We start from the raw sequence: 26,270 nt of genomic DNA on the forward strand, positions 1-26,270 counted from the left end.
CGCCTGTCCCGTCACGCATCACTCAACGACACCTTGAGAAGGGCACTGTAGTAGTAATAGCATCCCCGCTGTTTTGGAACCCCAAATCGAGCAGAACGATGGAAAGCGTCCGGACGGGATGTCGTCTTTCCCATGGAGGATTAGCCAAGCGCTGGTGTGGGAAGGTAACTGCACCGATTCGGTGGCATCGTCCTTAATTTCATCATCGAATAGAAATGCCGTGGTGGCGGTTGATGTCCAAGAGTGCTTTAAAACAAATAAATGTAGCTGCCTCGGCACCAACTACGACTTTGTAGTTTTTGGTGTCGAGACACCACTCGGTTTGCGAAGCAGAGGGATAGACAACATGGGACTTTTGACTGCACTTCCGGCTTCGACGCATAGGTAATATATTATTATGTCGTATTTAAGAGTTTTGAATGATTCACGGTTATTTTCATTAGACTTATATTGACCGGGATGTAGACCGTGATTACCTTTTTGATTTTTGTCGAGCTCCCGATATTTCGACGCAGTTGCATGCATCATGATCACGGAAAACTGACGAAGGCGGGTGGATGTTAAAGTTGCATAGACAGCGCGCGATCTACCCTCCTTCGTGCGCGTCGGCTGCGTTCACTTTCAGCGTTACCACTGGTCGCATTCACACTCGATGGTCTGAAATATCGGGAGCTCGACAAAAATCAAAAAGGTAATCACGGTCTATATCCCGGTCAATATAAGTATTTATGTCGTATTTGTCCCGAATATCCACCCCAATGTTTCTTCAAATACTACATTAAAACTATTATAATACATTTGAGTATTACACCATTACTTACTTCAAATGTACAAGTATGGCTTCTTTTTTGAATTGACCGGGCCCTTACATATTCCAGACATAACCTACATGCTACGTAGCAATAGTTAGATGCAACAATGGGACATAAGCCCACCATTCTACCACAAAAGCCACATCCATATCTTGAGCTGAAAAATCCTTTTAATTTACACCTTTTTCTATATGACATAAGGTAAAGGATTATATAAGATTTTAAAAGGATATATGGCTAATATACCTCGAGTGGTAGCATTCGATACGCTCGGGCCAGTGGCACGATAAACCTATAGATTACCGCCACAATGGAATCAAGTGAGATGTGAGTATCGATTTACTTGAGAATAGACTGGCCTATCAGGAATACTTCAGCTGTTTATAGTCTGTGACATGGTTAATGGAGCGCAATCAAAGGTACTAACGAGGAGTCAAAGACCTACAATAATTGAGTGAATTGAGTGGAAGTAAAGGTAAATCATATATTTTTAAGTATATTGTAAACAGCTAAACATTTGAGGCATGAGATTAGGCAAACGAGTAGACAGGTCGCCTGATGATAATCCACTGTAGTGACGTTATAAATCAGATTGTAAGAAATCTCTTACTGCTTGCCATTTTGACATGGTTGTAGAGTGGCTAGGGTTCCAATTGGTTGACTGTACGTTGCCGACCTTTGAGATAGGTGTACACTCTCTGGATGGGTAAAGTCGCTTATTACTTACTCTTATCTCGGTAATAAAGTACTTGCACCAAATACCAAGTCAATCAATCCACACGGTCAATTTGTCAAAGATCCATATCAACATGATATGTGATGGTTGCCATAACTTAACCCTTAAATGCATGGTGATGTATATATGCATCATATATTTGATGGCCTGTGGCTCAATATGTAGCTATCCAAAATCACATTTATATTTTTAACTTCTGATTAGCAGAAACGTCTGCAATCGATGCCGTTAGGCAATTTAGCATGGTTAGCGCATCGTAACTGGTGAATTTCCAATATGACTTGGAACTCCGGTTGCCGTTTAAGAAGTTTAACACTCTTACGGTAGATGTCGCTACGGGTCCCATTGACCTTAGTAGTGGAAAATTTCGCTGGCTTGGTTGAAGTCTTGGTGGCTCAGTTGGCAGAGCGCTGGAGTATCGATCCAGAGGCCGTGAGTTCAAGTCTCACCCAAGGCAGACATTTTCCACTTTTAAATTTATCACATTTATAGCTTAATTATTATTCAGTATTTATTCTTATTTAATAAATAATTAAATAAATTGAATAATATTATCATTTACTATTTATTGTTTAAGGATAAAGATGAAATGGCGGAAAAGTGTGAAAAAACAGGATGATGGCGATTTTTAGTATGTGATTTAGGCAGATTTTTTCGGAGTTAGCAATTAGTTTATGTTTAAACATTTTATCATGGGGGTTTCACAAATAGTGTACCTTTCTAATAGTAGTCAAACTTTACAAATAAAACTTGCCAATAATTATATATTTATATAAATAAGTTTTGACCTATTTAACTTCTAACACTGATTTAGTATTAAAATCGGTATTAAATATTTTTTTTTATAATTTTTCCCAGAGTCAGAAAATCATTGTCTATCACATATATTAATATCTCGTTAAAAGAAAAATTCATGCATTTAAGGGTTAATCAATCTAGACTATATATCTAATTTATCCTCAAACATAAAAAATATTTCTCCTTACAAAATAAAATGTTTACCCAGTTCTTTTAATAAACTCGCCAATAAGCCTGTGAACAGGTTTTCAACTAAGAAAAATCCCCTCGCAAAGATGGCAGCCCTTCCCGATGAAAGCAAACACTGAAAACATTGAAACGGTCAAGTCGGCTCGAATCCAAAGTTCCTTGGAGGGTCGGCAGGGGGAAGCAGTAAATATGATTATCAGCGAGGGAGGCGACGGACTAATCATATTCACTGCAATTTACATAAATATTAGTGTGCCGTGACACACAAGTCACACGACGGTCATTATGATGGAAGCCACTTTTTTCAAGCTCGCACGCCCGTGGCTCGAATGCCGTGAATAAAACTGGTTCCTACAGTAGCCACGGGCTTTCTTGATTGTATACCCCTTCGGTGCCAACATACAAAAATTGAATACTAAAATGTCTCCGATCGGAGACGTTGGAGCTTGTAGGTTAGCTGTAAGGTTGATGTTAGATAGAAGCAGGTCGTGTCTTTTTTATGAGTGATTAATGTTCACTGCGGCAGGGGACGCCCTGTTTGCTATGCATATTCAAAATTTTATAGGGATGTTTTTATGTCAGGGTTAGACGTTGAAACAATAGTGTTGGTGGAGACTGCCTGAATTTGTTTACAGTTTCATAATACTTACTCATAGATAAGTACTTTACCTTACCTATTAGATCCTTTTGGGTAGATAGACTATTTATGTTGTATGATGACATTGATGAAATTAAAAGTTGAAAGTTGAAACTAATGAAAAATATGGTTTGGAGTTCGAAAAATTCTACTTCTATGGTACAACGCAGAAATACATCACAAATGAAATAATATATCTAAATAAAAAATATCACTCCATAAAATGTTGCAAGCTATTCAGCATCATAGAAAAGTCTACCTATATCTTATCTAAGAGCATTTTCAGAATTTGGACCCCCCAATTAGCGTAAGTTGTTAACAAAAATTAACTTCACTGTTAATTTTGTGACGATACTTAAGCATGAAATTTTATAAAAATATTGTTTTTGTATTAATTGCATAAACTTTAAGCAATAATCTACATTCAGAATGTGAAAAAAGAATTTTTCCCCTCACTAGCTCGGAAACACGTGTTTTGTCCTTTAATACCAGCGGGTAAAAACGCATTTTATCCACTAGTGGATAAAGTAATTTGACCTTGAATAAAGTCAAATTACCTGCTTTGAAATTGGTAAAAGTAGGTGAATCTAGTAATAAAGATGATTTACCACCTGTGGAACTACTGGAAGCAGTGATAAACGCATTTTTAGGGTTCCGTAGTCAACTAGGAACCCTTATAGTTTCGCCATTCTGTCTGTCCGTCCGTCCGTCCGTCCGCGGATAATCTCAGTAACCGTAAGCACTAGAAAGCTGAAATTTGGTAGCAATATGTATATCAATCACGCCAACAAAGTGCAAAAATAAAAAATGGAAAAAAATGTTTTATTAGGGTACCCCCCCTACATGTAAAGTGGGGGCTGATATTTTTTTTTCATTCCAACCCCAACGTGTGATATATTGTTGGATAGGTATTTAAAAATTAATACGGGTTTACTAAGATCGTTTTTTGATAATATTAATATTTTCGGAAATAATCGCTCCTAAAGGAAAAAAAAGTGCGTCCCCCCCCTCGAACTTTTGAACCATATGTTTAAAAAATATGAAAAAATCACCAAAGTAGAACTTTATAAAGACTTTCTAGGAAAATTGTTTTGAACTTGATAGGTTCAGTAGTTTTTGAGAAAAATACGAAAACTACGGAACCCTACACTGAGCGTGGCCCGACACGCTCTTGGCCGGTTTTTGCGTTGTAGTTTCCTCGCTATAGTGAGGGGAAAAGTTTTGTGTTACACTCGGGTGCAAATGTATTTTACTTCTCGTGTGTTAAAATACTCGCAAGTTCAGGATTCTATTCTCGAACCAGCTTCGCTCATGGTTCAACTATAGAATCCTTTCACTTGCTCGTTTTTCAATTCCACACTCGACGTTAAAATACAACTTTGCCCCCTTGTACAACAAATAACTATTTTTAGACAGAAGTTATGCTTAATTGCCGTCACAAAACTGACAGCGAGTTAATTTTTGTTAACAACTTACGCTAATTGGGGTGTCTCAAATTCTGAAAATGCCCCTAAGTATGTATTCAATTTATCCATTACATAACTTTAACCGCTTAAGAACCAGCACGACCTACTTAATAATGCCCAAAACTTTTTGTATTCTTATTCTCAACTACGAGTACTTTTTTTTTTTATACTACGTCGGTGGCAAACAAGTATACGGCCCGCCTGATGTAAAGCGGTCACCGTAACCTATGGACGCCTGCAACTCAAAAGTGTCACACACATTAGAAACTTGAATTCCCGCGATACACAATTACAAGTTCCAAGGAGGGTTCGGGTTGCCGACGACTCAAAGGACAATAAACGGAACAAGTTAGTTCCGTAAGTCCTCCCGTCATCCACACCGCACCCTCGTTGACTCTGGCAACCTTACTCACCGACAGGAACACAACACTATGAGTAGGGTCTAGTGCTATTTGGCTGCGGTCTTCTGTAAGGCGGAAACAGTTGGGCTTTTGTCGAACGAGACGATATCCGCTGTGCTGTGCCCTACCACACAAAGCGGAATATCATTCGCTATGCCCTACCTCCTACTCTACTACTTGAGGAACTGAATGTTTTAAGTGCAGAGAACTCCCTAATGACAGGAAGCTGCGTCGAATTCCCGTAGACACGCTCCCAGCCCCTCACAACACCGCAAGTAATCACGGACGAAATAAATTATTAATTACAACACCTTTAACGGTAAAGCAGAGTTCACCCTTCCTATAAATTAAGGGGCCAGATGTTAACAGTACTCAAACAAACCCCAAATATCTTGTTAAGCCACCCACTGGTTACCGCAGTCACCACACATAGACAGAGTTACAACAAACACATCCTAACAAACAACATGCAATATTGCACTTTAACTTTGAAACAGAAAGGATCGGTTTCCGCGTAGTCGTTAACGGCGTTTTGTCTTTCTCCGTTCTAGAAACAGTTTCTTCCTTATAATATATCGCACGAAGATGCACTTCTACTTCTAAAATGACAACTTATTTCACTCATCCCAATCGAATACTTCCCTCATTCCATTCTTTTAAAGTTGAAACTCCTTGTGCACCACTTGGTGAGTAAGCTGTTCTGCTTATACAGGCCATGTGATATGATTATCAAGGCGAGACAGAAAGGGACAGTAGAGCGCAGGCTCCTCGGCAGACGTCGCGGTTGCCATGGCGACCCATCGATCGCCCCGCGCGCCCCCGCCCCAGCCTCCCCCGGATTCAGGTCATTCGAAGGCACTGCCTTCAGATAAGATTTCAGTAGTTCTTTTAAACTTTGATCTCGTTCTTAATACGTTGGTTTATAGTTATAAAGCTTCTGTAAGCAGGAATGTTCACTTAAACAACTTACAGTATATTTGAAAGAAAGAAAATAAATTTATTCAGGACGTTAACAAGATTCCTTATGTCTATGATACCATTATTTTGAATACGATAAGACAGAAGTTAATTAATACATAATAATTACTATACTTATTTGAGTATTTAACAATTTTTTCCTTGTAGGTTTTGTTGCGATTCATTATTTTTTCTTACTTATATGAACATTGAAATTAATCCAATGGTTCTTATATATGGAATTTGCATTAATTTTCAAGTAAAGCCTAATGAGAACCATAAGAAGCTACCATGGAAAATAATACACATTTTACTTTTACACAACATATTTAATTGGCATCTTCAGACACAAAGTAATCCAAAATTAAACGGATACAACCTTAAGACGCAGCTTTCAGCTGAAGTACATCTTAGCATATAAATAAAATTCCTTTCCGGCATTACGAAATTGGCATTTACTACATAAGGTGAGCTTTGATGTTCGGCCCAAATATCTGAAAGACACGCCCAGCGTGACAAAGGCGAGTGGGCCTAATAGGGCCACTTCGGCCCTTTGGGTTCCCTTTGACATGGCCGACAAAATGAAGGCAATTTAAAAAGAAAGGTGCTGCCGTTGTAGAACGAGTGTGCGCAGTCTGAATGTCCGACGTCTGCATGCTTTTCTTTATGTTTAGAAGTTAGACGTTTGTACTTACCTAGGTAGCACACCTCGGACACTGGCGATTAAATATATGAAAGAGGCGCGTTCCTAGCACACAGTCTAAGCTCGTGTAGGTGAACGCGTACCATGCTTGTATGAGTGAGATATGACAGGTCGTCTGTTCGCGTTTTTGACAGGCGGTAACTGTCAGGTAACCGAGAGGGGGTGGGCGGTACTTTCAGTGGGGAGCGGGAGTAGCCATTACTGTACGATAGTACTCTTTATTATACTGTGTAGGTATAGTGACGGTATGACGGTTACCGTCGCATAAAATACCTAGTAGATAACATACCTTAAGCAAGTAAAGTAAGAAATGTTTCAGATAACATCACATGTAATTGTCGGCCAAGGCGGAGCCGAGATCAACAAACATGTGATCTGAGGCTCTCATTTATACACAGTGTTGTTTTTGTTTTCCGTTACATTGGACACGTAGCTAGGTTCATTATCAGGAACCAGCCTGTATATCACTTTTAGTTAAATTCGCAAAAAAAAATTTCATCATTTTCATACATAAAAAATGAATTTATTAGTGTGTGAGACCCTTAAGAACAACATTCAAGTATTTCAAGTTAGTGTCAAGTGATTGACGGCACATGTCAAAACAAATAACATTAGGAATTGGTAAATGCTGTCGCACACGTGTTCAGTAATTATCTTTATTTTTTTAATAACTCGATAACCGTAAGAGTTAAGGCACTAGTTTCTTAGAGAAATTAATTGTATTTGATCTAAAGAACCTTCCCTTAAAGTTAACGGAATTCAATAAAAACAGGTTGTATATTAGCCACGGTGTGTAGATATACTATTTTCATGTTCGATGAAGCTGGGAAGAGGTAACTTCCCGACCGGAGGACAGAAAAATAGATTGTGTCACAAGACGACAAAAGGATATACTCGTAATCAATTAATCATTTACGACGAGGGTATTTTATATTTTGCTAACTACCATAATAAACCATAAAACTATTTATTTGTGTACGTTACTGCAACGACATAAGGTTTACCAATAGACAGCTAAGATGTCACTGTAAAACACTTTAAAGCTTTGTCACAGTAAACTTCAAATTGGACAGGCTGCGATTAGCAGTAAGCAAATTTAAACCCAATATTCAAAATGACAAGGTTGTTACGAGACAATTAGGTACGAGTTCAATTTGTTATGATTTATGATAAACATTAAGATTAAACTGACAAACAACGTCAAACTAGTAGCGGAAAAAATAATCGTCCAAGTAACCAGCCAGTATTAATACCCCCAAATACTGAAAAAGGTAAACAACCTCTAGCAATGCGATATACACAATGTTGTATTACGAATACAATAGAATAGACACACAAAAAATAAGTAAAAATACTAATTTAAATAAAAATATTACCCCCATCAAGATATAGCTCAATCGATTCTACTCTCGATTCTGAACAAACGGTTTTCATGTTTTTAGTGTTAAGTGAATCACGGTGTATAATAGAATTTAGGCAATTTGTGGACATTTCGGGATTGATCCAATAGTAAAAGTTGTTTAGTGCGACCCTTTGATTTTATTTTATTTTATTTTATTTTATTTTATTTTATTTCATAAGGTACATAAAACAGACAGTAATCGAAATAACAAAAGAGATACAGGTTAGAAAAGCTTAAGAACTAGATTACAGTCCAAAATTATATGTACACAACATGACTATGAGTTATACTTATTATAATTTATAGCATGTTAATACAATTTTTATATGACAATAATAAAGAAATTTAAAGAAGAACAAGATACCAAAATTTTGAAATTAATTTAAATTAAAAGAAGACAGAAGGTAATTACAAACGCGCTTAACTATACAAATTTTAATCAAATATTTTTGTGACCAAATAAACAGACTTTTTAAATTGAGATATCTTGGAAACATAAATATCAAAATCCTTACAGACTCGAACCATATCGTTAAACTCCCGACACATGCGAACTATTGGATTATAGTATGAGGTATTATTTTTATATACAGCCAAAGCAAACGTATTCGGAGATCGAAATCTGTAAGCTGTGTTGATATTCAGCAGCGACAATAGATATGGAGAATCAATATGAGAATGGACAATTTTGTACAAATGTAGAAGGTCCGATTGCTTACGTCTTACTTGAAGTGATGTGACATGAAACTTTGCCATACGTTGATTATATCCCGAGACAGACCGCCCATAATGGCATCGAAAACACAAGGTTCTAAGAAACTTCCTTTGTACGGCTTCGATTTTATTAGAGTGTACAGCATAGAAAGGTGACCATATAACAGACCCATATTCTAAAACACTGCGTACCAAACTATTATACAATAGCAGCATACTTTGAGGGTTTCTGAAGTTTTTAGTGATACGTATAATAAATCCCAGAAGACGGTTACTTTTATTAATTATGTACTCATAATGCTCATGAAAGGATAGCTTATTATCAAAAAGAACGCCCAAATCTTTAGCTACAGACTTCCTTTCCAATACATGGGACGATAATTTATAAGAATATTTTAAAGGGTTACATTTACGAGTAAACGATATTACAAAACATTTAGCAGAATTAAGGGACATTCGGTTTTTAAGACACCACTCATGAATCACATCTATATCGTTTTGCAATTTAATACAATCTTGAATATTTTCAACAGTTGAATATACTTTCAAATCATCAGCATATAGCAAGCTAGGACAAGACAGATGACTCACAAGGTCGTTTATAAACATTATGAAAAATAACGGCCCCAAATGAGATCCCTGTGGTACGCCAGATGTAATTTTCTGAAGGGATGACTTAAAACCTTTAAGAGTAATAAGTTGGCTACGATTATACAGATAAGAGCAAACCCAGCGAAACAATGACCCATGTATCCCATAAAGAGAGATTTTATGACATAACAGCGAATGATCAACTTTGTCGAAAGCTTTGGAAAAATCAGTGTAAATGGCGTCAACTTGGCCTCTAATAGCGAAAGCGTTGCACAGATAATTTTTATATGTAAGCAGATTACTTATGACAGATCTATTCCTGACAAATCCATGTTGGTTTTCTGATATAACTGGCTTGACATGGTTATACAAGTAATCATACACCAACGATTCAAACACTTTTGCAAAACAAGGAAGGATACTAATTGGATTAAAGTAAAATAGCGGAAGATACGGCACGTCATACTAATTGTCAGCTAATAAATGGCACTAACACACTACTACATACAAGCAGACCCACACAGCTATGTAAATTTACGCTATTGAACGACAGAGACACACCGATTTATTACGACGGTAGTGCGAACGAGACAAACGCGCGCATCGAGATGAGCCTCTTTCCAAGTGTCATGTCATGTCAAAGCTCTTTAATAAAGATTTAAAAAAAAATGTCATTGCAAAGAATCAAGAAGCGTCAGCAGACAAATTGGAGTATAAGAATTATGCAACATATTTTTTATGAAAACAAAATAAATTACTTATTATTTATTACTTTACTATTTTGCACTGTGGAAGTGTGGAGCGATGTTTGGTTTGGTGTAAGTAGGGTTACCAAAAAAAACATAATTATAAGTACATTTTTTAATATTTATTACGTCTTATTTTTAAACTAAATTATGAACTTATTAACCAAAATTTAGATGAGGCACTTTTTGCCACAACTGTCAACAATATCTTATTTGAAACAGACATTAGAAAAAAGCGCGTGGAGTTCCTCCGCGCGAAAGAAATGAAACTTCGTAAAATTGAAATGAAAATATAAGAGCTTGATGACATGTATCTCACTTAGGGTTGCAAAAAATACGGTTTTTTCTGGCTTAAAAAAAATGAAAAAAAAACCGTGAAAAAAAAAATAGTTTTTTTTTCTGGAGTATTTTTTTTTCTAAAGTACGAAATCTCAAAATTTGCAAAGCAGTTAATACTTTTATACGTTTTTGTAGACTTAATGTTAACTATTAAACGAATTTAATCAAATTACTAAGTTCTGGTCTTATAAAAGTAACATTTACGAAATCTGTAGTTGGTAGTTATCACTATTTACTGTTGGCAACACGACCGCCTTTCCACGCTGCACGTAGCATCGGGGATTCCCCAATAAACGTTTGTATACTGAATGTTAATCGTATTAAAATGTACGTTATTGTTATTGAAACACGTTACAAGTCACGAAAAACCGTTATTGTCGAATTATTTGTTCATGTGATAAAAAAAACATATTTAGAAAAAAAAACCATGGTGCTCGGTTTTTTTTTTTCATAATTCTGAAAAAAAAACATTTGGTTTTTTTTTCTATTTGCAACCCTAATCTCACTCACAACACACTATTACTTTTTGAAAATATGAAGTGGCAGAAATTGATGGAACTAAAATAGTGACCTCATATTTTTTCTTTAAGACAAACTTTATTAAAATTGCTTACGATAGGGTACTTTCCTATACTTAGAATAATAGTTATTTACAAAACTTTTCCCCTCACTATAGCGAGAAAAGTCGAGAGGCGTCCAGTCTGGCTCTTGTCGTTGTTTACGCACTACAATGAGCCTTTTGTGTCTGACAAGTTCATCTCCAGGAAAACTAGAAAACAAATAAACATATTTGGTGCGAGTGAATTAAAAAAAATCTTGTTGATTAGGCAAACATTTTTGCAACAAACTTTAGTTGATCATTATTTTATTATTTGTAAATAAAAATAACAAAATAATGTACCTACTACTAAAGTTTGTTGCAAAAATGAGGTCAAATATCATTTAACAAAAAAATAATATAATCAATCAACAATCAATACCAGGTAAAAGTTTTATTATATAAATTATTTATTATGATCAACATTTTATGCTGACGCTACCGCGAAGGCAAATCTCAAAAGGCAATCTTTGAGCGTCATTAATATATCATGCGTATTTGGTCGCACGTCAATGAAACTTATATTTCTATCCCGCTCTGCAAAATTATTATAGTACTTTATGCAACAGGCGTTTAAAGGAGGTCTAAAAAGACGAGTGGCGTGGGTAACAATTTGAAGCGAAGCCGAAAATTGTTATTAAGACGCCACGAGTATTTTTTGACTCAGTTAAACACCGTTGCATACAATACTTTTTCTACGACCATGCACTTACTTTTTAATAGTTTTCTAGAATAACTTTCGTGAAATTCGCACTGTTCCCTGTATTTTGACTTGTCCTCTGTAATGATCCTGCACTCGTCACCCTGTCGCTCGCACTCCCCCGCGCCGCCGCAACCCCCGGCGCCCCGCACACCCACGCTATATCCCTTAAAGGCTACCTAACAATACTTTAAGAGCTATATCGTATGCGTGGGTGCGCGGGGCGCCGGGCGGGGGCGTGCATCTTTTATGTAGGGTTTTAACGATCTATGCTCGACCCTGTAAATGACGAATAACAGTTCGGGAGTAGAATTTTTTTTAAGTTAGTTCGTAATTCTGCATTCAAAGTTTTTCTAAGAATTACTTCATTCGTCTGAAAATCGAACGGATTTAAAAAATCACCCCTACTTTTATAATACCAATCGAAAGAATAGTCAAAAAATAATAACTCTTCATAAGTACATAAATTCATTCATTTGAAAAGAAAGGAACAACTACCTACTAATAGTTACTATTACTATCCCATCTTTTAGGATACAGATGTGTCGGAAGTAGTTTATCCGTAATTAGTCTTGGATATACGCTGACTTTTTTGCTCAACACTAAAATTTATGACTTGTCTGTTAATTTGGCATGAAATTAAAGCCCTTTAATATCTCCAACTTGTTAAGGAAAGAAGTAATAATGTGAAGCATAGGGTTTAACCGCCCGCACCGAAACCAGGGGCGGCTCACTCCGCGATTCTATCGTCGCGCTGTGGTCGCGCTACAAGTACATGCCGGCGGCCGCGAGTTCGCGGCCCATTGAGTGGTGACGACCTTCGCGCGGCACAATAGAATTCAATGTCAGCTGCTCGCGTGCGGGCCGTTTGTTACTGTAGGTAAGAATTTAGAATGGCGGCATTTTGTGCACATCAAAGGAGTGAGCCTTCTGTACTTGTACTATTATATATTCTGTGTCGAAACTGTATTCGGGAGTACAGTATACAATCAATTGAATCAGTTTTAATTTGCGGAAATCCAGTACAAAAAAGACAAGAATATCCGCCTAAGGATATCTCGTGTAGAGAGGAGAAACACTCGAGTTTTGTATTTTTGGTGGTTGTATGTATGTATATTTATATTTGCATATGAAACATATATTATGCAAGTAAGCATAACGGGTTAGCACTGATTGACTAGCACGTTATTTATGCGCAGATTAGCAAAGTAACCTTCTTGCTGCTTTTAATTAGAAGTACATAGGTATATGGGTATATGACCTATACTATTGTGTGAATCATGTTACGTGGTATTGTGACTATTGTGCCATGGCCATGTTACTGACATTTCTGAACTTTGAGAAAAATAGGGAGGTAAGGTCAGGTGGTGGGCTATTGTACAAAAGATCCCTATGGCTCGAATTGTATCCGAAACGGCCCCTACCTTACCTAATAGGATAAGAATATAAAATATAAGATACCTAATAAGGACCTGTGGGGTAAGACAAGACAAGTGTTAGTTTGCCCCATACTTCCTAAACTGATATTTAAAGAAACAATTAATAAATGTATATTTGTATAAATCGTACTTTTATTTTGGTACTTAAGGTAAAATACCCCATAATGGACGGTGATGCCATTATGGACAAAAAAACACAAATCCTTAAAAATAAGTATCTATAATAAGTTTTTAAAAACTGACGGCTATGTACCATAAACTAGAGTTGTAGAGCTGTTTAATTTTGAAGTTTCAATTAATTCGGTTATTTCTGAAGGATTTGGAGACAAGATAAAATTCACCAGTTTACTGAAAAAAATATCAAGACGAATTCTTAGTAATGTTGCTAAGAGAGATGACTTCATGTATAAAATAATAAAAAAAAAACGCACGGTGTAATTTTGAATGCGTTTTACTTACTGCATTAAGCATGAGATAAGGTATAAAACATACTAGTTTGTTGCTCCAAAGATATAAAGAAATGACGTTATTTTGCGAGTGTCCATTACTGGACCCGAAAAACTGCCTACCTCCTATGATGGACAAGGAACAATTTACAAAACCAAAATTTACAAGAAACAATCCTATGTTAAAATAACCCAAACTAATTGTATTTATGGTGTATAAAATTGACTCATTGCGTATCAGTTGGCTTTAAAAGTAAAATTTTAAACTTATTTCACTGTCCATAATGGGGGATCCATTACTGGAGAACTGCCGTCCATAATTGGAGAAAAAACACCTAGTTTTAATTTGTTAACTATGAAGAAACCAATAGGAGTATCTATTCTGCGATACGCTTGAAATGTAGAAGAAGGATAGGACATTCAAAATTTAACACGCTTGGCGGTATAATTTTTACATTTATCAGTGAAATATCAAAAACAGGCGAATTTTTTTCTTAAACTGTCCATGATTGGGTCCGTCACCATAATTACAAAAATATGACATGTTCGTGTTTAATCAAATAACATAAGCCTAAAAAGTGGTCTAGGCGAGATAAATAACAATAGATCATCTACAATTTTACATAACTGGCGAATTTTAAGATCAACTCAACCAACATCAACAGTCTGAATCAAAGACATAATATAACTCCGTATAGACAGATAAAGTCCGAAAACAACGTACCTCAGTAGGTACCATACAGAAAAAGGCACGATGGCCTAGATGCCCTAGATGGCATTACACCTTTGCGGTACGCTCAGCTAGATGGCGCTAATATTAATATTTATTTGACATTTTAACACATATCGAGCTAAGAATATGGGCCAAATTGTCAAAAGTGAGGTCCAATAGTTTTAACCCTGTGTCGAGAGATGGCAGTCTATGCACTGTGATTACACATTTTACTTCGACAGTACCTCTCTATAATACTCGATCCTCTTTGGACTGAAAAATTAGATGCTTTAATAAAACTATAATAGTGGAACTTCAACTAAAAAGTTTTGTTTAGATTTACGCCATCTGTTATCAATAGAGAAAATAAGTTCTCAATGTTTTCCAAAGTTCTTACAAGTAAATCACATAATTTCGTATAGATGGCGGTTAATATCATTCTCGTAAAGCGACATCTATGATGTCTTAATTGTACTTTTATACATTCGATAACAGTTTCAGAGCAAAGATAGTCTAAGCATAATCAACAGATGGCGCTTTGAGCAATAAACCTGCTTTACCTAATAGTGATGTAAATATAAACAAAAGATACTAACAAACTATTCTGAACGGGAACTGATCATAAGGTCGTAACGCTGTAAGGTCCTTCTGGACATTATGACGTATCTTATTTATTTATCACTGATCAGTATTTACCTCTGTATGAATAAGGATGTAAATGCATACATTTTGCTTTTTTGTAAAATATAAGCGGTATCGATTTAAACGCAACAAAAGCATTCAATGGACATCCCTACCCGGCTGTAAATGTTGTCTGTTTTACCGACTGAGCACTTTTCGAGGTTCGTGGTTGGCTAAACGCGTGCGCGTCGCGTTTTTATTCCTTCTCTTTTTCTATTGGATTGGTTTGTTTTGTGTCATGTCCGAACCCTTGCTTGCAATAACCTGCTTGTGTATTTTTTGTTGTTAAAATTAAAGCAACTATTATTTTAATGGTAGAAATAGTTATAAAATATAAGATAGTATTGTGATGATAAGTGCTGTGAATAACTGTACTCTAGGCTGGGAAACTAAAGCGGCACCGTGGAGTCACGAAAACGAAGGTAAAAAAGTTTTCATTGTTCCTACTGACGCTTTGGTTACAGCGAAAAACTGGAAATCGATCCATGTACAAGTGGTATTTCCTCCTCGTAAATAGTTATTATATGTTTCGTGAACTCTGGTTTGGGTTTAAATTGATTTCAACGCGCATGTGGGGTAAACATTCGTTTTTGCTAGCCACATGGGTCGATAATCTCTAGCGGCGAAGTCAAATGTTTGAAATTCATATTTTCCGTAAAGTAATCAAGCTCAAACCTTTTGAATGACATTAAAACTTTGTTTTGAAGTCTTCTGTTGGTAGTTTAATTTTTAAGGAATTTTTATTGAGGTTAGAATTAGAACGGCTAAAGTAGGTATTTATATGAAGCTTTGTTGTGAGTCAATGCACAGCAGTTTACGTACCCGACACCACTATGTATATTTTGTCGATCAATTTTCCTCCTGTACATCAATTTACCTTCATAACAGAAGTCATATTTTCCTGCGTCAATATTTCATCCTCAAAATAGATGTGTCAAAATTAATAAACAAAGTCATTGTTCTGTTGTTCATGGTTTAACCTTTCGTAATCTAGTGGCGAATAAGTTCACGTAACTCCATAGGTCCATTATCAATGCATATGGATGAAAATTGATCTACCTACATAGATATGAACTTCTTAACTTGAAAGTCTACTCAGATTGGCATAACTCTTATCAGTTTGACACAGATAGTCTGTACTTGAAAAGAATAGTTTAAATATATTTGCAGCTAATGGAATCAGTCCTAAATACATTTCAACTCATGCAAGATGTACCTATACACTCTACTTACATAGTACTTACCATAACAACATCTAGTCTAGTATTTGGTAGTACTGTGTATGGTGTATGTAGTAAATATTTTCGAAATTATTTATAGATAATTATCAGAAATTAACATTGTGAGGAAACTGGACTAATTCCAATAAGGTCTAGTTTACCCTTCGGGTTGGAAGATCAGATGGCAGTTGCTCTCGTAAAAATTAGTGCCTACGCCAAATCTTGGGATTAGTTGTCAAAGCGGACCCCGGGCTCCCATGAGCCGTAGGAAATGTCAGAATATCGCAAGGAGGATGATATCAGAAATTAACAATTCAAATACATACTCTGTTTCTTCACTTGTCATGTAATTACCTATTTTATCTTCACTCTTCATATAGTCATACTTTTCTGATCTCATTAGTTTATGAGCTAATAACAGGGAAAAACACTTTCTGCTAAATCATAGTAGGCCTTTCCCATTACGGAACAATGTTGTTCTGAACCTAACCTACCTAACCTGAGATGCATGAGCCGAGTGAAGCCAACACTAAAGCCCCTTTTGACACTTTAATGAAATGTAAGGGGTACACTACAGTTGCTTGTCCTTACCTGTAATTGACATTTATTATTATTCTACATAATCCATACTAATAATAAATGGGAAAGTGTGGGAGAGATGAATTGACGTGATTTCTTAAGCAGAGATAGCTGAAGGGATGGAAAGTGACATGGGCTACTTTTTGTCTCTTTCTTACCTCCCACTTACATAAAATGGGGGTAGGAAGTTTATATGGAGCATTCTGTAATTTTTAACTTACACGAGCGAAGTCACGGGCAAAAGCTAGTATACATATGTTTTATATAAAAATTACTTCAATGTTGCTGAATATAATTACTGACAGTGAGGATTCTGTAGATTTATTGTTAATTGTTGAAATTGTTCATTCACTAAGACCCTGTACCTGTACAGATAATACCAATTACAGCTAATATTAAGAGTAGAGATGGGCCGAATATTCGGTAAATATTCGGTATTCGGCATATTCGGCAAGTTTTTCAATGTTCGTATTCGGCCGAATAGTTCGGTTATATTGCCGAATATTTACCGAATAAACAAAGTAAATAAATAGCGTAAGTTTATCGTAATTCATCGGATAATGACATCTTATTTCAGCATTCTAAGAAACCACCAAAGGGAGTTAAAAATGCGTTAAATAAAAGTACCTACAGTAAGTAATTAATTATGTTAGAAATTAAAATAACGTAACTTAAGATACAAAACCAAAATTACTTACCAATAATTGAAAAGTTTTTAACTCTAAGCCAGGATTTAAAATATGGCGGAACCGAATATTCGGCCGAATGTTCGGTTCGGTAACAGCTGAACCGAATGTTCGGCCGAATATTCGTATTCGGCAAAGTCCGTATTCGGCCCATCTCTAATTAAGAGGTAATCATGGCTCTAACAAACAATGTATTTTTTATATCAATGATGTCATTTTAACATTATAAGAATAACCTTCAGAATCTGCAAAGTTATCTATCCATATAGGTGGCACATTAAAAGATATTTAGTTAACTTTAATTAGATTTTGAATACTTTTTGTCTTCAGCTTGTAGTTCCATTTTCAAAAGCCTATGTGTCAGAGATAGAATCGGGCCAAGAGAAGTTGGCAACAGACCCAGCGGTTAGAGTTCTTGGCCACTTAAGAATGAATTCATTCACATGTTTATGCTAAGACTAAGCTGTTTTAAATGAAATTCAGGACATATAAATAAAATGGCATTCTATTTAGGTGCAACAAAACCAAAACATTTTAACTTACCAATATTTATAAAATCTACAACCTCTGCTTCCATTCACTTCTGGTCCTAAAATATGAAAAAAGGAGAAAATAGGAATAAAACAGGTTATCTATTGGTACTGTCCTGCATTTTCCAGATAATTTAACTAGTTATTTTTAATAAACTTACTCAATGATTCAAAGATTATTTTACCTATGTTCAACAAATAAAAATATTTTCGTTCGAGTATTACTGATTTTCCGGCTTTATATGCAATTTCAAGTTTTATAAACTTTTTAATGACACAACTGGTGAGGAACATATAGAGATGTCCGAACAAATGTCTGAGACTGCCTTTGTCTTACCAATCAAATTTTGTGTCATTTAGTACCTAAAATAAAAATGTAGTACAAATATTCCACTGAGTAATTTGAACCTGTAATTTGTAATATAAAAGTAATTTAATTTAATTTTGTTCTAAAAGTCAAGGAAACAAAAAATATGTTGCTGCATGATGTGCAGTCAGCAAAATCGAATAGATTAGCGCATTTGCATACAAACTTCTATGTAAAAAGGTCACTCACTCTTCTCTGCAATGCATTGTACGTAAGGCCTGATTTAGACGGCGTGCGAACTCGCATGCGATTTTAGTTACATTGCGATCTATTGAGGGTACATACAATTTTGCACAGCCATCAAATACCGCAATGTAATAAAACTCGTATGCGAGTTCTCGTACCGTCTAAATGGGCCCTAATAAAGTAAGTATGTAGTGTACAGTGAGCTGCAAAAGTGCATGGAGAATTTATCAATGAATTCATTCATATTTAACATATTTTGGGTTACTCACGTATTAGGGCATTTTCAGAATTTGGGTCCCCTAATCAGCGTAAGTAGTAAACAAAAATTAACTCGCTGTCACTTTTGTGACGACAATTAAGCGTAAAATATGTCTAAAAATTACTTTTTTCACATTCTGGATGTAGATTATGGCTTAAAGTTAATGTAACTAACACTAAAACAATATTTTTATTGAAATTTCATGCTTAATTTTATTATCGTCACAAAACTGACAGTGAGTTAATTTTTATTATGCCCATTAATTAAGTCGAAATAACGCTCGACATATTTCGATTCATTTCCTGGGATCTTTTTCATTCATAATTTCTCCATGCACTTTGCAGCTCGCTGTACATACAGTACCTACGTACAGTCAAGTGCAAAAATACGTATCGATTTTATCCGCTCAAAAATATGTACCGAGACCTTATTCCGCCGACATAAAGTGCTATGGGACATATTTTTGATAAGTTGTACGCACCCATATTTTTACACTTGACTGTACTGAACTACTGCACTGTAGGTACTTGCAACTACTTGATTAAATGCAGTCCTGAATGACAATTATCTGCGATAATCATAACAAGAACAAAACGACAATAAATTAAATAATTAATTATCGTTTCAGGTAAATGGAGGAATAACTAACACTGTTTCATGATAGTTTCAAGGTATTGTATTATTAGCAACTAAGTGCCTTGCCCTTCTTGCAAAAAGTGTTTTCATTGAAAATTGTACCTACCTATTATTACAACGTTCTAGTGAAACCAGGGTGCCTACCCAAGTGTACAATTGTTGAAACTATAATTTTCTCTCTATCGCTCTTCCGTCTTGGCGCGACAGAGACAGTTATGTATAGTTGGCCACTGATTGTACGTTTGCGTAGAGCTAGAGGCCTGGCGCTTAGTACAATCCTCTGACAATAGACACCTTACATTTACAATGATCTGTTCATTTCCGTGTCAATCATCATCATCTGCCTCCAGCCGTTTACGGACAGCGACTACTGAGAGCAACACCAGGTTGAACGAGTGCGGTAAAAAAGGAAAAATTTACGTCATATATTTGACAGCTACGTAGAAAATAGCGTCCACGTTTTTTCCATATTGTTACGTTATTTCGCTTTGAAACTGACATAGCCAGTTCATAAAACTGAAAACCTTTGTTAAAATGTGACCTTTTCTAACAGAACTTGACGGATACACAAACGATAGCAGTGTTACAATTGGCAGACTTTGAATAACGACAGACACCAATTACGGTTTTATGTACTTAGTACGAAACATTTGTTTACATTTGTTGCACTGCACTACCCATATACGATATACGGTCAATTACGGTCGTGGGCCTACCGTGTTCGATCCACTAAAAGAGATGTGACATTTTGGGTTCAGCAAACGATGTCTTAAATTTAAAGCGTCCCTCCCCAACCTCCAAAGTTTCCCGAAGAAAATGTCACAGAGACGCATTACCACATTTGTAAAGACTAGAGATGGGTCGTGGGTAAATACCCAATCTACCCACCCGGGTATTTACCCGGTAAATACCTATCTACCCGGTATTTACCCGTATCTACCCAAATTGACGGGTAGATTCATTTCATGTTGCACATGCTGATTTGTGTTAAAATGGAGATAAATACTAAGTTAGTGGTTGTAATTATTATACACAATTCAAAACGAAACTGTTCAGTCAAATATACAATAATGATTACAGAAGTTTTAATGTATATTTTCAAATATAATTAAAAAAAATATGTTTTACGTGTGCTTTTTAGATTGCATTAAATAGTCGTATTTATATGATAAAGATAAACTTCCTAGTACTGGTTCGAGGGGGTTATGGTGGGGTTAGGGGGGGTAAAATGTATTTTTTTCATATTTCATGGAAACTATCATGAACATTGAAAAGTTTTGTATGTACGAACTAAAGTAGACACAATTTCCTACAAAAAAGTTCATATACATTTTTGTCATAAAACATACTATGTATGAGTTATGAGCTTCAAAATGAGATTTTTAAAATATTTTTATTCACATATTTTCATTTACAGTTTTAATTTATCAGACTTATAATTTATATTAAAAGCATTTTAAATTATTTCCGTGTGTCAGAGAATGATATTACACCATTTTCATAGTTGGAAAGATACACTAAAATCACATTTTATCTCATAGCAACCTATTCGTTCTCAATTTGAATAAACATTATGTGTACAATTACAAAGACTGACTTAAATTAATCTATTTTAGCCCAAAACACCATTTAAAACGTCAAATTTGGAAGAAAAATGAAAATACCCGCGTATTTACCCGCGGGTAGGTAAATATCGGGTATTTACCTGGGTAGTTACCCATCTCTAGTAAAGACCTCTTATTCTACAACAATACCCCTCACAAAGGGGAGTGCGCTCCAAAAATATATGCATTCATATAAATATACAGACACATACGTAAGGATTAAGTTTTGGGGAAAATTTCATGAACTAAATATTTCGGTTCATACCAAAACGTGAAAAAAAAATACTTTTGGGATCTCATCCGTTTTATTTTGTGGTGGCAGGCTAAAGTTGCAAGGAATCTGACAATGTGTATTGTCTAATTAATAAATGAAATGATTTGAATATAATGGCTTATTATGTTTAAATTTAAACAATGATTTGGGTTCGGTCAAACGGTTTGCAATAATGTACATTGTACATTGTTAAAACATGAACACTAAAGACAAGCGTTTTTTAAACGAAATAGATAGGTATTATTAAAAAGAATCGCTATTCTGCCTAGCTCCCCGATTCTACTTATATTTTGATGGTTTTTATTTTAATTTTCTTTGAGCCGTCCTAATAACATCGTGTTCGAAAAACTCTTGGAATATCCTCTTTTATGCGGTGTCGTAAGCAAAAGAAACATGAGCGTACAAGATGCTAAATAACAAACAAACAGAACATGACCTTATTGTAAACACATTATAGCGTGTTCAAATATTTTAAGCATCTTTGCATATTACGAATGTCGTACCTACTTTGCGGAATGATTCTTAAAAGCTTCTAATATCGTTTGCACAACATCGTGTATTTCTTGAGGATGCATCCTCGAGTCTTGTTGAACGAGTACTCGCGAAGGAACGCTTATTCTTATTATTATACCAGGCAGCCTACCTGAACCGCACCGCTCCGCTCGGTGAGCGTCAGCAAAAAAGTAAAAAGATAATTTTTCGACGACTCGGGCCTCGGACGAAAGAACAAAGGTTTACTCTTACCTAGTTATAGCTAGTTATTCCGGCTCCCCGCAGGTGTAACTTGTTATCTTTTACCGAGAATTTCTTTATTTCCTTTTTACTGAGATAACTCGGATGTTTCTATGGCGTGAAAGTATAGGACCGACGTAAAGCACTTTGTTTTCACTGTGAAGGAACTTTATTGCTATGGCACCTCTCAAATATTTTGTTGTCTTTCTTATATTATTACTAGCTTTTACCCGCGGCTTCGCCCGCGTAATAAAAGTATTCATTAAGATTTTCATTTGGATCCGTAGGGACCGTAGGTTTCTCTGTAGGTATATTTATCTGCGATTATTTCGATTGCACGTAATACTTTTGCTTGCAATGATTGTAGAAATATTACACATCGACCACAGCGTAGGTAATTCTATATACGCTGGGGAAACCTTTATAAACATCCCACATAGCCCGTATTTCGGCACTATGATCGGTGGGTAAAAAGTACTTTTTCTATTATCCCTTACAATTTTTTACATTTTGCTTATACTTATCGCAAACGTAATCTTCAAGCAAGCAAACAACGATCGTCTTAGAGCACATTGATTGTAAGAGACCGCCGACCAATTATCCGTATCCCTCTAACCCATATCCGTATCCGTATCCCTATCGCTATCGCTGTCGCTATCGCTATCCCTATAGCTACCCCTATCGCTATCCCTATCGCTTTCCCTATCGCTATCCCTATCGCTATCCCTATCCCTATTCCTATCCCTATCCCTATCCCTTATCAAGATGTTTAATGATATAACACTTTAAGTTCTCGCGCTTTGTACACATATTTAAAGTCACATACAGGTCGAACGCGATTAATTAACATTATTTTTACCTTTTTTCCCAACGTTTCGATTTAAAGTCACATACAGGTCGAACGCGATTAATTAACATTATTTTTACCTTTTTTCCCAACGTTTCGGGCAGGTTGCACTGGCCGTGGTCGCGGAAGACTGACGTCCCAGCAAAATGTCACCGGAGATGTAAACAACACAAAACTACCCGATATTAATTTATATAAATGTTCGGGGTAGACAAATAAATATAATCTACCCGCTTTTAGTTAATGTTTATTTCCCACCATGTTTATTTTAAAGGTAAAAATAATGTTAATTAATCGCGTTCGACCTGTATGTGACTTTAAATATATGTTTAATGATTTTTTATCAAGTGCTAAAATATAAAGTTTCATGGTTTTATCTTTTAAAATTAAGAAATACCATACAAACCTCTTTTTCAACCCCTTCATCCCTTTTTTTCGAAATAAAAAGTAGCCTATGTTCTGTCTCAGGGTCTAAAGATTGTCTGTTCCAAATTTCATCAAAATCGGTTGCGTGGTTTAAGCGGGAAAGCGTAACAGACAGACAGACAGAGTTACTTTCGCATTTATAATATTAGTATTAGTATGGATAGTATGGATGGATTTATTAAACAAGTTGAAAGGAATTTGTCGAATATCGTTTCGATAAGTCATACCTCGGTCATCACGTTGGCGAATGTCGATGGCAAAAAACTTGCGGCCGGTGGCATTCACCCGTCGCCGGTTCACAAACTCAGCTGGACCCCGTGCGTTCTAGGCCTTGAAGTATATATGGTCGCTCAACCTACCGCTAAAATAGCCTCTCGCTCTGAAATAAACAAAAGTATCTGAGAAATGCTGTAGTATTTATAGAGTGCGGATATGGCCGAGCGGGGTAACTATCCTGTCTTATGAAGTGACGGTCATTAATCTTTATATCTCTCGCGCTTGGCTCTCGTCACAGGTTTTATGTTTTATGGTGGGTGCCATAACGTTACTCTCATAGGAGAATCGTTGAGCGCTGGTAATGCCATAAACACATTGCTGCTAAGATGCCGTATTTTGTAATTCTTTGTGTCTGTTACATTCGTATGCGTCAACGCCAACAAACATAACTAAGATATGTATTGTATGTACGTTAGTCTTATGTAATAGGTAGTTGAAACGCGTAGGTATTTAAATTACTCGTAATAAATCAGAAATACAAATATAAACGCAGTCAAATAAAGAGAAAATATAAACTCAAAAGTTTCAGATACGTTGTTGACAGCAAGTTGTCAGTTTCAAATTAAGCAATTTCAATAATTTGACGTTTCTAATTTAACAATATCCAACAGAATAATAAATACTGACGACGATGCTCATACTCTTTCTGTGCTCTTAATTAATTAAGCGCCTAATTAAAAAACTTATCTTACGAATACGTCAATCAACATGGCTTTAAAATAGCAATTATTTCACAGACAACTAATACTACCTCTATATACCACGCACGGTGCATTTTAAATCAGATTATTAATGAGAATCTAAACACAAACCGCTGAAGTACACTAACAGTCGTCACTAAGTCCTCTAAAACAGAAACAACAATAGTTAGCAACAAGAGGCCCTTGAAAGATAATTTGTCATAAACCACTTTGTGTTTCGCAGTTTCAATAGAGTTAATTGTAATATAATTTATTATACAGACTACACACTTGTTCATGACAACGCCATCTAATTAAATATCACTAGAGATGAAAAGCCCATTTTAATTTAGACAACTACTTTAACAAGGCATTTAGCTGATATTATAGTATATTTACCCGCAATTTTGTGTTTTCTTGGTGATGAGGAATTATGGTTGTGCCATGGCTCAGGAATGCGGCATGTCGTCCTCGACGGCCTGCTTGTTTGGCTCAAGATGCTAACATAGCAAATTTTGTTTACTTGTTAGCTGGCAATAAGTGAATGCTTGTTGTAAAAAAACATATGTCAAGGAGGATTTGCTTAAAATTTTAACAGTTTTTCCTGTTTAGACTTCTAAATTAGTAAATTTATATTACAAATATCCATTAAATAAGCTTCTACAGCCACCATCTATATTACAATATTTAATATACAAAAATATATTTTAACACGGATAATAATATAATCCGCTGTACGTGGCATTGAATAGCGTTAGAAAACGTAAATCGATGTACCTACAATGCCACGAGGCGGAAGACTAGTGTTCTGCAAGATTCCGCAACTGACAGGGTCTATCAAACGTTCTGACGAAGATTAATCGAGTTATTCATAATAACCCGACCTAAGCCCGATACTTGTTAGACAGTAAGGACTTTTGTCTCGAGCTTTGTTAATTTCCTGCACAAAGGCTCGCGAAACAGACGGCTCAAGGAACACTTTCTATTTCGGGTTTTGCGAGTAGTGTATGTAATGTCCGCATCGCTGCTCACATTATTATTCTAATTAAGTATTAGGTACTTGTCATACGCAAGTTGTGGGCGTTTTAATCTGATTATAAAAACATTTTAAAATATACGCAATTTTATTGTCTTAGCATGCGATTTCAGTCTAGATATATTGAGGACTCTTCATGTTAGATACAATCCAGCACTCACATTGTAACCGTCTAAATGCTGAAACGATAAAATTGGTTACGTGTTCAAGTATAATTTCAAATTCAAACAACCCTTTACAAATTCTGTCCATCAATCCCAACCAAAACAAATTCTTATCCTTACCTTCGATCGTCTGTCTGCCAGCAGTAACTAATAGACCTACTCTTACACACAATCTATCCTACATTCGGTCGTCCTGCATGGCCAAACATGGTCCCACGCACCCTCTTCAGCAGTCACATATCTCTTTGTTAACTTAGCGTGTCAAGTAACAAAGCAAATTGTCTCTTAGTGAATATAATGTAATGTATAAGACATCTTTATATTATCTACCGTCTACGTAATGTATTGTCGTTGTCGCTTTTGTAATCTAAAATTCAAAATGGCTCATAATTTTGTAATATTTAACATTGTACATTTAAGCATAAGAGTACGACATCTACCGCAACCTTGCGGTCGTCGCGCCCATTCGTGAGACGTAGATGGACATAATTCGCTATTTGTGTAGGTCCTCGAGTGGGTCGTTATATCTCATTGTTACCACCGGACCCATTAACTAACGCCTGGGTCCAAATGACGCGCTGTAATTAGCTCCGCACGATTGTTTCTTGTGATGTCACCAGCTACTGAATTCTTAAAGCGTCTTGACTGAGCTCTACTACAATCTGACCAGGGCTAGCACATGATTGGCGCGACATAGAGAT

The 26,270-nt window shown here is 35.9% G+C and overlaps 1 protein-coding gene across 1 annotated transcript in view; it reads left to right on the forward strand.

Moving 5' to 3' along the window:
* Positions 1–15,281: 15,281 nt before the first annotated feature.
* The window catches only part of LOC125230957 (protein gustavus), a 91,468-nt gene continuing 80,479 nt past the window's right edge, over positions 15,282–26,270 (forward strand). The window contains exon 1 of the mRNA XM_048136268.1: positions 15,282–15,489. The gene's annotated coding sequence lies outside the window, so the exon portion shown is untranslated. The remainder of the gene's footprint in view (positions 15,490–26,270) is intronic.

This window comes from Leguminivora glycinivorella, chromosome 11 (genome assembly GCF_023078275.1).
Source record: "Leguminivora glycinivorella isolate SPB_JAAS2020 chromosome 11, LegGlyc_1.1, whole genome shotgun sequence".
Lineage (NCBI taxonomy): Eukaryota > Metazoa > Arthropoda > Insecta > Lepidoptera > Tortricidae > Leguminivora > Leguminivora glycinivorella.